Below are 9,429 nucleotides of genomic sequence, written 5' to 3'. Positions count from 1 at the left end.
ATACAATTGATATGAGTAATCTTACGTTGGGAGAACCAGTTGTGGCTGTATTTGAAAGATGAAGTTGGTTATCCATTGGACATGTAGGGCAATAGTCCCAGATGCAGATCCTGAAAGGAGACTGACACAAACAACATTTGAACCCTAGAATTGGCTTCTTGGTGCCACCTTCACCTGCTCGCATTTGCTAGGCCTAGTTGCTGATGGCAGCCAGTACAGGCACCGTACAGGCACAGCCACCTAAAGGAGAAGGTAAGTGCCCTAGCAATGACAGGATTCTGTGACAACGGAAACACAAAGTTTCAGATAAGCATGCGTTGGTGACATTTCAATGCTTCCTGACAAATGCAGAAAGCTTGGTTATCAAATTAAACAGTGAGCCATTGCGTGGCTAAGAGCATTACCGCAAAACCATTTTACATGATCCAGGAAAAGCTGATGATTTTCTTACCAGAGTGAGGCCGGCTCTAGCTCATTTCAGTCTTCTTGGGCCCAATGCAAAACAGACTTCCATTATTTGTCATAGCACTTCCACATAACAGTAGAAACGGGAAGTGTTTTAAAATGAAAGGAGAATCAGACAAGGGAGGAAAATACCTTTTCTTCCTCCCTTTCCCCCTATTTTTATTTCTTCTTTAAAAATCATATCGATGTTGTGATTAACTTGCATTCTACAGCATAGCTGATGTGACAGTCAACCAAATTAATCCCATTATGCAAAATCTAGTTCACAAGTGGTTTTGCTTCTCTCTCCCTCTCCACCCCCCTTTTTTGCAAAATTATGTCAATTTTCCCATAAATTGGAAAGACCATGTCAGCTTTCTGTATTGCAAGTAGACACTACACAGTGCTGCATGTCTATATTCCTTTAATGCAGAAAGATACAAATTTTAGCTCAGTGGCACAAATTAAGATTCATAAGTTTTGTGCTGATGTTTCTGTTTACATGCAGCTTGTATGAGAATTGCCATCAGGTTGTGCATTCATTTTAATTCTCCTCTCTTGCATCATCCCAACCACAGGGAGAAAAAGGCGTTTAAAACATTTTGCACAGGCAAAATGTGCTAGGAGCTGCTGACTCCTTTTCCAACTCACCTTACTCAAAGATTTCCTTGCACATTAAAGGACAAATCGGCTTAATTGCTTAATTAACTTCCAATAGGAACCCTTTTAAATCTTTGTAGGAATAAACAGTATATGTAGCTCTCCACTTAGTGCAAGATGGCAAACTACTCTCACCCGCTGCTTCATTCCACCCACACTACTCTTCTCATGACTAGATTTGGCCCTTCTGTAGGTGGCCAGAGCTGAATTCTCTATATCCCAGCCAACCTGTCAAATTAAAGCCTTTTCTGCTGTGTGTTAGACAGAAGCGATGCGGAAGGTTAAAGCACTGCAGCCTTTTGTCACCAATGCATTAGGCCTCCAACATCTGCTCACTGGACTCAACGAACGGCAGCTCACTCTGTTAGAATGTAGCATCTTCAACACAGATGTTAACTGTCACTTTTAACAAAGCATCTATGGTATTTTAAGGTACACAAAAACCTACACAGCTATTAAATCTTCTTGAAGTGGTTTGTTTGGAAGGGCTTTTGTTTTTTTAAGGGTTTTTTTTAGTCCTAGTAAATTTGTGTGTTTGTGCGTGTGTGCACATGCTTTAGATTCATTAGACATGTGTCAAGTTGTCAGCATCCAACTGTATGCATTTGTGTCCACCTTGTGAACAACAGAACATTGAAAACAACAGAGCATTCTCCCATGAATGTTCACTTCTTGGCAGCTCTGAGATAAATTTTGAGCAGTTGCTATTCTTGTTGATAGTTTTATTTATTTTGTTTTTAAAGGAGTTATTTTTTGTAAAGATTCTGACACTTTCTGTCATGTCGTACAGTTCTTATCTTGGGGTCAAAAAGGAATATTCTACAGATCAGATATATGTGTGTCTCTATCTATCTGCCTTCTGCTATGAAGAATATCTCTTGCCAGTTTTGAACAGTGGGCTGCTTCACACATCACAGAATGAGCATGCACTGTGTGCTTTTTAAGGGAAAAATAGTACCACTAGGTGGAGATGTATCCTATAACTGAGAGGTACATTTGGGATGGGGAACCCTAGAAACAAGAGACCTACAATGACCATTGTGGCCACTAGTATGGACTAAAGGACAGAAAGGGAATGGGAAGAGGGCTGGACCACAGTTCTTCATAACATTGCCTGTCTCCAATTGCAGAGGGCAACATTGCTGCCAGAGACAGAGGCAGCAAAATCAAGTCTGTTCCTTTCCCTTGTCTGCAGGTATCTCATGTTCCATTGAGAAGCCCAGTAGAGTGGCCGAAGTCCAGCTGTAGCCATGGTTTCCTTTGCACTGACTTCTTTCTTCTGTACTGGTCTTGGCTGGTAAGTTCAAAGCACTTAAATAATACCTGCCTAGATGATATCACATACATTTTGTTGCACATCATTGTGACGGTTTTCTATCTTATGAAATATATTTGGTCTACCTATAAATGTACCGCATTATTAATTAAACATGTGCCTGCCACACACGTTTATTACACATAGGTTGAAAATGTGGAAGGCATAAAGGAAACTGATCATGATCCAGCGCTCCTTCCATCTGTTCAACTTTCTGCACCTTCATTATATCCATGTCAGAGATTATTACATCCTTTATGTGCCTTACACACATACACACACAGCGCGGTACAGAAGATTATGTCTGTATCTAGGCATGTCTGTTTCTTTTTTGCTTTATATTCCTCATTGCCCTACTCGTTTGCTAGACAATTGTACACCTGCGCAAATAGTATGATTCACAGCAGACACACAAGATATATGGACATCTGGCATTGTGTATTAGATCAACTGGGCAATGCTCAAACCATAGACCATTTAATTGTCCAACACTGGTTTATAGTATGCACAATCCTTGATCACAAGAATGTCTGTATATCCACTAAAATGCCAATTAGTGCTGCACCATGTAGGTGTGAAGCCTGCAGTAGTCTTTGTGGCAGGAGTGCCAGATTGGCCCCACAACTGTGAGTGCCATGAACTACATGGCCCTAGCACCAAAATTTGTGGGTGTCCAGTCCCTTCAAGGGGGATTTTGTAGATGCTCAGACTCCCAGGGCTCCAGGGAGTTGGCACCCATGCTTTGTGCACTTCTTAATATTACCTAGCCAAAGGAGCTAAGAATAATGAGAAAGCAAAAGGGAAAGATTCCTCCAAGGCATTGTGGAAGGGAAAGGAAGAGGTCCCAGTAGACTGCTTATACTACAGACTTATTTCCAATGTTTGAATGTGCGCACTTGGTTTCTGGTTACAGGTAATGTCATTCAAACATTGATAGTGTGAATTTGTTAATATATCCATGCTTCCTGTCATTCGAGCCGTTTGGACAGAAGAAATCTGCACAAAACAGTCAAAACAGTGCTTATGAATTTCCCTGATTTCTTTGTGAAATAATGTGGATAGAAAGAGGGAAGGAAGGAAATGCACACAGTTTAATTTTCCACTTTCCTTACAAATGCATGTTACATATCCTGATTGACTACTTAGGCTACACCTGTGCAGCAGATGGGGGATACTTACATCAGGGTAGGGCCTCCAGTTTACTTTCACCATCAGGGATTCCATTGTACAAGGATTCATGCAGCAACTTTGGATTGACTGCAGCTGTAGAATCAGCCAGCCTGGAATACTACGAACATCTCCACGTGCATATTAAACCTACAACTTATTGGCTGTTATTTGCTTGAGACTCTAAACATGAATTCTGCCAACTATCACATTATCATGCCAGACAAGATGCAAACCTGAACCATATGGATGGGGAAAGGGACCCTTTTGCTTCCATCCTGCTGCCTTGCCTCTCTCTAGCTCATTGCATGCTCTAAGTTTTTAAATGGACTGACTATTTCCACATGGCATCAGGAGGTGGGGGCAAGGGGAAGCTATTTGGAAAAGTGAGTGTTTCCTTTTTAAACAAGCAAAACTGTGAACAATAACATACCCACTGTTTCCTCATCAAACATAAGGCTTTGCAAAAAGTTGTAATAAAATAAATGGAAAACATTTAAAAATCTGTGCTGCAGATTTAGCCAAAATTGTGCAGAGCTGCAGATGCCCTCTGCCTCAGGGAATGACTAGTGTAGATGCTTTTCGAGGCCTTGTTAATGTGGCAACAAAAAGCATTTTTTTCCTTGCTAACATTCTACTAGTCTTGTTTTTGTGGTAATTGTATACTAAATAGTTCCCACATAAAGTGAACCATTTCACCTGTATACTCATTTCTGCGGCTATTGCTGTTGCCGGTTGTGTTGCAAAGAGGAGGAGATTCTCCTCTCCCTCGAGTGTTTGTATGAACCAAAAACCAGATGTCACATATATATATATATGGACACCGTGACTGCTCTGGGTCCCCCCCCCCCAGCCCTATTGAGCAGATCTGGGAAGGGTGCCTGGTGTACATGGATCAGCTCCATTGCACAGGTGAAAAGCCTTGTGCTAGTAGCTCTGTTTGGCTGGCTTGCTTAGAATCATAGAATTGTAGAGTTGGAAAGGAACCCAGGAGTCATCTAGTCCAACCCCAGGAATATGCAGGTGGCTTCACATAGGTGCATAGAATTTGGAGACATTGGACAAATGTATAAGGGTGGTCTAAGTATTGACGGATAAACAGAAGGCAAACTGAACAAAGGCCACCAAACTCTTTCTAACATTCAGAGAACTTGGGTGGTATTCAACTCAGTTTTACTCAGAGTAGACCCATTGAAATTAATGAACCTAACTTAGTTGTGTTCATTAATTTCAATTGGCCACTCTGAGTTCTTCTTCTTTGGTGATCACTTGTAGGCGAGTAAGATTGTCTTCCATGAATATGGTCTTAACAGCATGTCCATAGGTGACTGTGGAGGCCAATTCTGGATCCGCACATCCTTCCACATAGGGGGCATAGGTTTCCTGGTGGGAGTTGATCATGGTGAGGATTTGCCAAACATGCCTTCCTCTTAGCTCATTTCTCCCTTTCGTCCCGAGTTCATGCTTCTTCAAATTCCATGACACCTTTACTAGAGGCTATTCTCCAACTGGAGCGCTCGCAGGCCAGTGTTTCCCAGTTGTCAATGTTTATACACATTATGCTTTCCATTCTTAAGTTGGGAACAGAGGAGTTGCTTTGGAAGACAATAATCAGACACCCGACCAATCCAACGAAGTTGATGTTGAAGAGTCATTGCTTCAACACTGGTGATCTTTGCTTCTTCTAGTATACTGATATTAGTTCGCCTGTCTTCCCAAGTGATACGAAAAAGAATTCGGAGACACCTTTGGTGGAATATTTTGAGGAGCTGGAGATGGTGTTTATAAGTGGTCTGTGTTTCACAAACGTACAGTAAATTTGGTAGTACAATAGCTTTGTAAACAAGCTAAACTCTCACCCAATACTCTCAAATTACAATACAGTACTTGGAGAGAGGGCTTTTGAACAGTTACAACTAGCGCCTTGCTCTCACAGCATTTCACTCTTTTGTTAGGGGTAGTATTCAGTTAAGGCCAGCAGTCTGCAGCTGTTAAGGAGAGCTGGAAACTAATTGGCAGGCAGAGTCCAATCCCAGATCAAAGAATAAGAATGGTCAGAAAGAGGTCTTTCAGTACCCTGGACAGGTCAGAGTGAACAAACGCATTGTTCCGAAGAGTGCTTGGTTTCCTGTGTCTGGGTGTGTGTGTTTGGTAGAGAATATGTGGTTCTATTGATGTTGCTAGACTACAGCTCCCCGCATCCCCAATCATTGGCCATGCTGGTGCAGGACTGATGTAAGCAGAGGCCAACAATATCTGGAGAGCCACAGTTTTCCCATCATTGGACCACCATTGCAGAAGTGGAAGGGGGATATCTTGTAGGAAGACTCCTCTGGCCTGGAGCCTAGTACTTCAGTGGTCTCTGCTATTCACAACCTGCATTAGTCTATAGACTTTGAGGAATGTTTTTCCCTGGAGGTAGGGAGAAATAGGTCTCTTGGTAGATCGAAGTCTCTGGAGATGCTGGCTCAGAACCTGCAGTTTTTGGCTTTAGGCTTAGATTGCAGATCCACATTTAGTGCTCATGCTACCTACACCACAAACTATTATTGCTTAGATGGTCCTTATCCCTGTTTGTGCAGGATGCCATTCATGGTGGACTCATGATAAATGGGGTGAAATGACCTGAACTTCCTCTGCTAGTTGGAGGCGCTGGTTGGAGGTGAGACTAAGAAGCAAGCACTCAGTCCAGGCATAAATGTTCATGGTCAACAGAGATGCAGTGCATGAAAAGTTTTTAATTACAATATAAATATCAAAATGGGGATATGGATTAGAATCTTGTAGATAATTCTTATATAATGAGCTGCCAGTAATATGTGGTTTGTGGTCAACAAATGAAAAGACTGCATTCACACTGAGGTGATCTGATACAAGAAGACTATTCCCCTTGGAAGAATGGAAGGTTAGGGATTAGGAAAGGAAAGCTGTAGAAGAAGAGCCAAGGACAAACTGCAAAGCGAAGATACAAGGCACCAAGGAATAGCTATTCTGTCTCCTGGAAAATCTTCTCCAATAATATCTTTAACTGCTCTGATTTTGTCATATTTTCCCCATCTGTTCTCAAACTTTAAATTGCAACCACAAAAGGTGCCTTTTTTAACAAATAAAAAAAGAAAACATTGCTTCTAGCTACGCAAAATTTTGCACCAGACGGTACATTCAACACTTGTGCAGTAAAAATCAAATTGTACAGAACACACACACACCTGGGCAATACATCATTTCCCCATATGTAAATATATATACATACAAACATATGCATCTCTTTTTCTCCCCCCTTCACCCTCTTTCTCTCTCTCACACACTTACCATAGTGCATTCCTCAAATGACTTGCAGCTAAATTTGAAAAACAAGTGAAGCATGTCTCATACTTGGGAGATATGCCTAAAAACCAAGGAAAATTTATTTTTTACATTCACTGCCAGATATTGCAGTGCTACAAGGCTATATGTAGATAGGGAATAATGTGCAGCTTATCACGTCAATGATAGATTTCACCATGCCATTTAAGATATAAATCATTAATACAAGTCATGAATTTTCTGTTTAGAGCACATGCCTTAAAAAAAAATAATCACTCCAACATAAAGGAACATGAAAAACCTTGGCGTATAAGACCCATATAGAAGATACTGTATTGAACATCAAGCAAGATATTCTGTTTACAGGAACAGAAAGCAAGACATGCCTGGTTCCCTGTAACTTCACTTCTCACAGTGAGGGAACCAACAGAAGGTCCTCAGAGCTGGATCTCGGTGGCCAGGCTGAACGATGGGGATGGAGATGCTCCTTCTCAGGTATACAGGGTGAAACTAAGGAAAGGCCAAGGCAATGAAGAAAAGACTATGGTGCTGGTTCAGAACCATGGTTAGCAGTCCATGGTTAGCGGTCCTTCAGCAAAGGCAGAAAAAAGGTGTCTTGCAGCAACTGTAGAGCTTTATATCTAGGTTAAGGAGTCAAGATGTACATCCTGCCCCATGAGTGCTGCATCTGGCCCGTTTAAGGGATGATTCATTTCCTGCAGCCGTTGGCTGCTTCTAGGCTTCAGGATCTTGATTTTTGGAGACTGTTTGGAGAAAGTCCCTCAGGTCTTTCCTGATCCTTTTAGAAGTGTTTATCCCAGTCATCCGAGTCTGGTGGCAGCAGAGTCTTCATGGGATTCATGGGACAATATGCAGGCTCTGGTGCAAGTGGATTCACATAGGAAGGACCGGTCAGGGTGTGTGCGTGTATCTCCATCTCCCCCTATGGACTACAATTGCAGAAGGACTCTGCAACTAGGGATTCCTGGTTTGAAACCATGACAGTTACACCTAAATGATATTCCCAAATCTGCCACCTTAGTCAAGGTGCCTTACTCAGTCTAATATAACCAGGGTGAGATGTGGGTGAAAGAACCAAGAGTGAGCTGCTTTAGTGAATCAATTGGAGATGAAGATAACATTAGGAGATTAGTGCAGCTGAGGTACTAATGAGATAATGCAAATGTGAGGATTTGAAAGGCTAATCGCACATCTCTCAAAATTGTGGGAAGAGGTCATGGGCAAAAAATGTCCTAAAAGCTGAGACTGCTTAGCCAGTGAATGCAGGAAACAGGAGCTATGCAGATCCTCTTCTCTCACACACAATCTGTGTGGTAGGAGCTGTACAGTAGTGCAGTTTGTCCCTCACACAAATAGGTCAGGGAATTCCAGGTAAGGCATAGTGCATTGTCATTACCTTTGTTGCTCCCACTCCTGAACTGGGAGATGTGCACTGATAGTGTTAAACTGACCAGTGCAATGTGAATCTTTATGCTAATTGTGAATCTTTATGCTAATGAATTCATTTGACATATATAGGAGATCATTTCAGCAGGCTGTGTAACATCTGCAAAATTCTGTTAGAGGTATGGCCCTTGTTTAACACACACACACACACACACACTTTTCAGTGGTTGAAATGGAAGGAAATGGTGGAAGGAAGAAACAGAATCTTCCAAATGCCCCCATAGACATCCACAAAAATCATATACCATTGAAGGTGAAGTTAAAAGCCATGTACAAACACTGACTATTGATCTCTGACTACTTTGCACATAGATTTTTCACATCCTTGATTCAAAACAAGAAATTCAGTAAATCTCTCTCTCAAAAGTAAAATAAAATAAAATCCCCCTTCGTTTTGCAGAAGCTTTTCAGTTCATTACAGTGTTATTAGTCAGTCTTCATAAAAGTGCTATGCATCTTTATTAAAAATGGAAGTTCACATCATTTTATGTCCCCATAAAAATGGGCGGTGGTAGCCTTGATTAATTTCTTCACGTAGTGTGAACTTTACAGCAAATTGGACAGCGTAATTCAATTCCTACTTCTGAAGATTTTTATTTTTTTTGTTGGTAGAAAATTGAAATAATTCATATGTAATCATATTGCCTTTGCAAGAGATCTTTAAGAAATAATATCCTGGAGTAATGATTGTATGGCTTAATTATTAATGCCATACTTTCAGGCATGGCAGTATGCATCCCTTTTATAACATATAGGATTCTTAACAAAAATGCTTCTCCGTCCATATCTTGTTGGTTCCTGGGCTATAATATCTACTCTGGGTGCCATCTGCCGATAACTTCTCCTGGATTCTCGTAGTCCGGGAATGCAAGCCACCCCATGTATAAAAGCCACCTGTGCTGTGGCTTGGCTTTAGATGTGTTTGATTTGTTTGGAAAGATTCCATGGCTAGGCTACACACATTAAAAACCAGGAGAGGGCATAAAGACAGGTAAAGTTTGGCATAGCATTTTGGTTTTAAATAAACTCTATTTTTAACCACACTGGCTAGACCCCTTTAAAAATTACAC

This window comes from Podarcis melisellensis, assembly GCF_964234715.1.
Source record: "Podarcis melisellensis genome assembly, chromosome: 7".
Taxonomy (NCBI): domain Eukaryota; kingdom Metazoa; phylum Chordata; class Lepidosauria; order Squamata; family Lacertidae; genus Podarcis; species Podarcis melisellensis.
Note: the sequence above shows the minus strand (reverse complement) of the source record.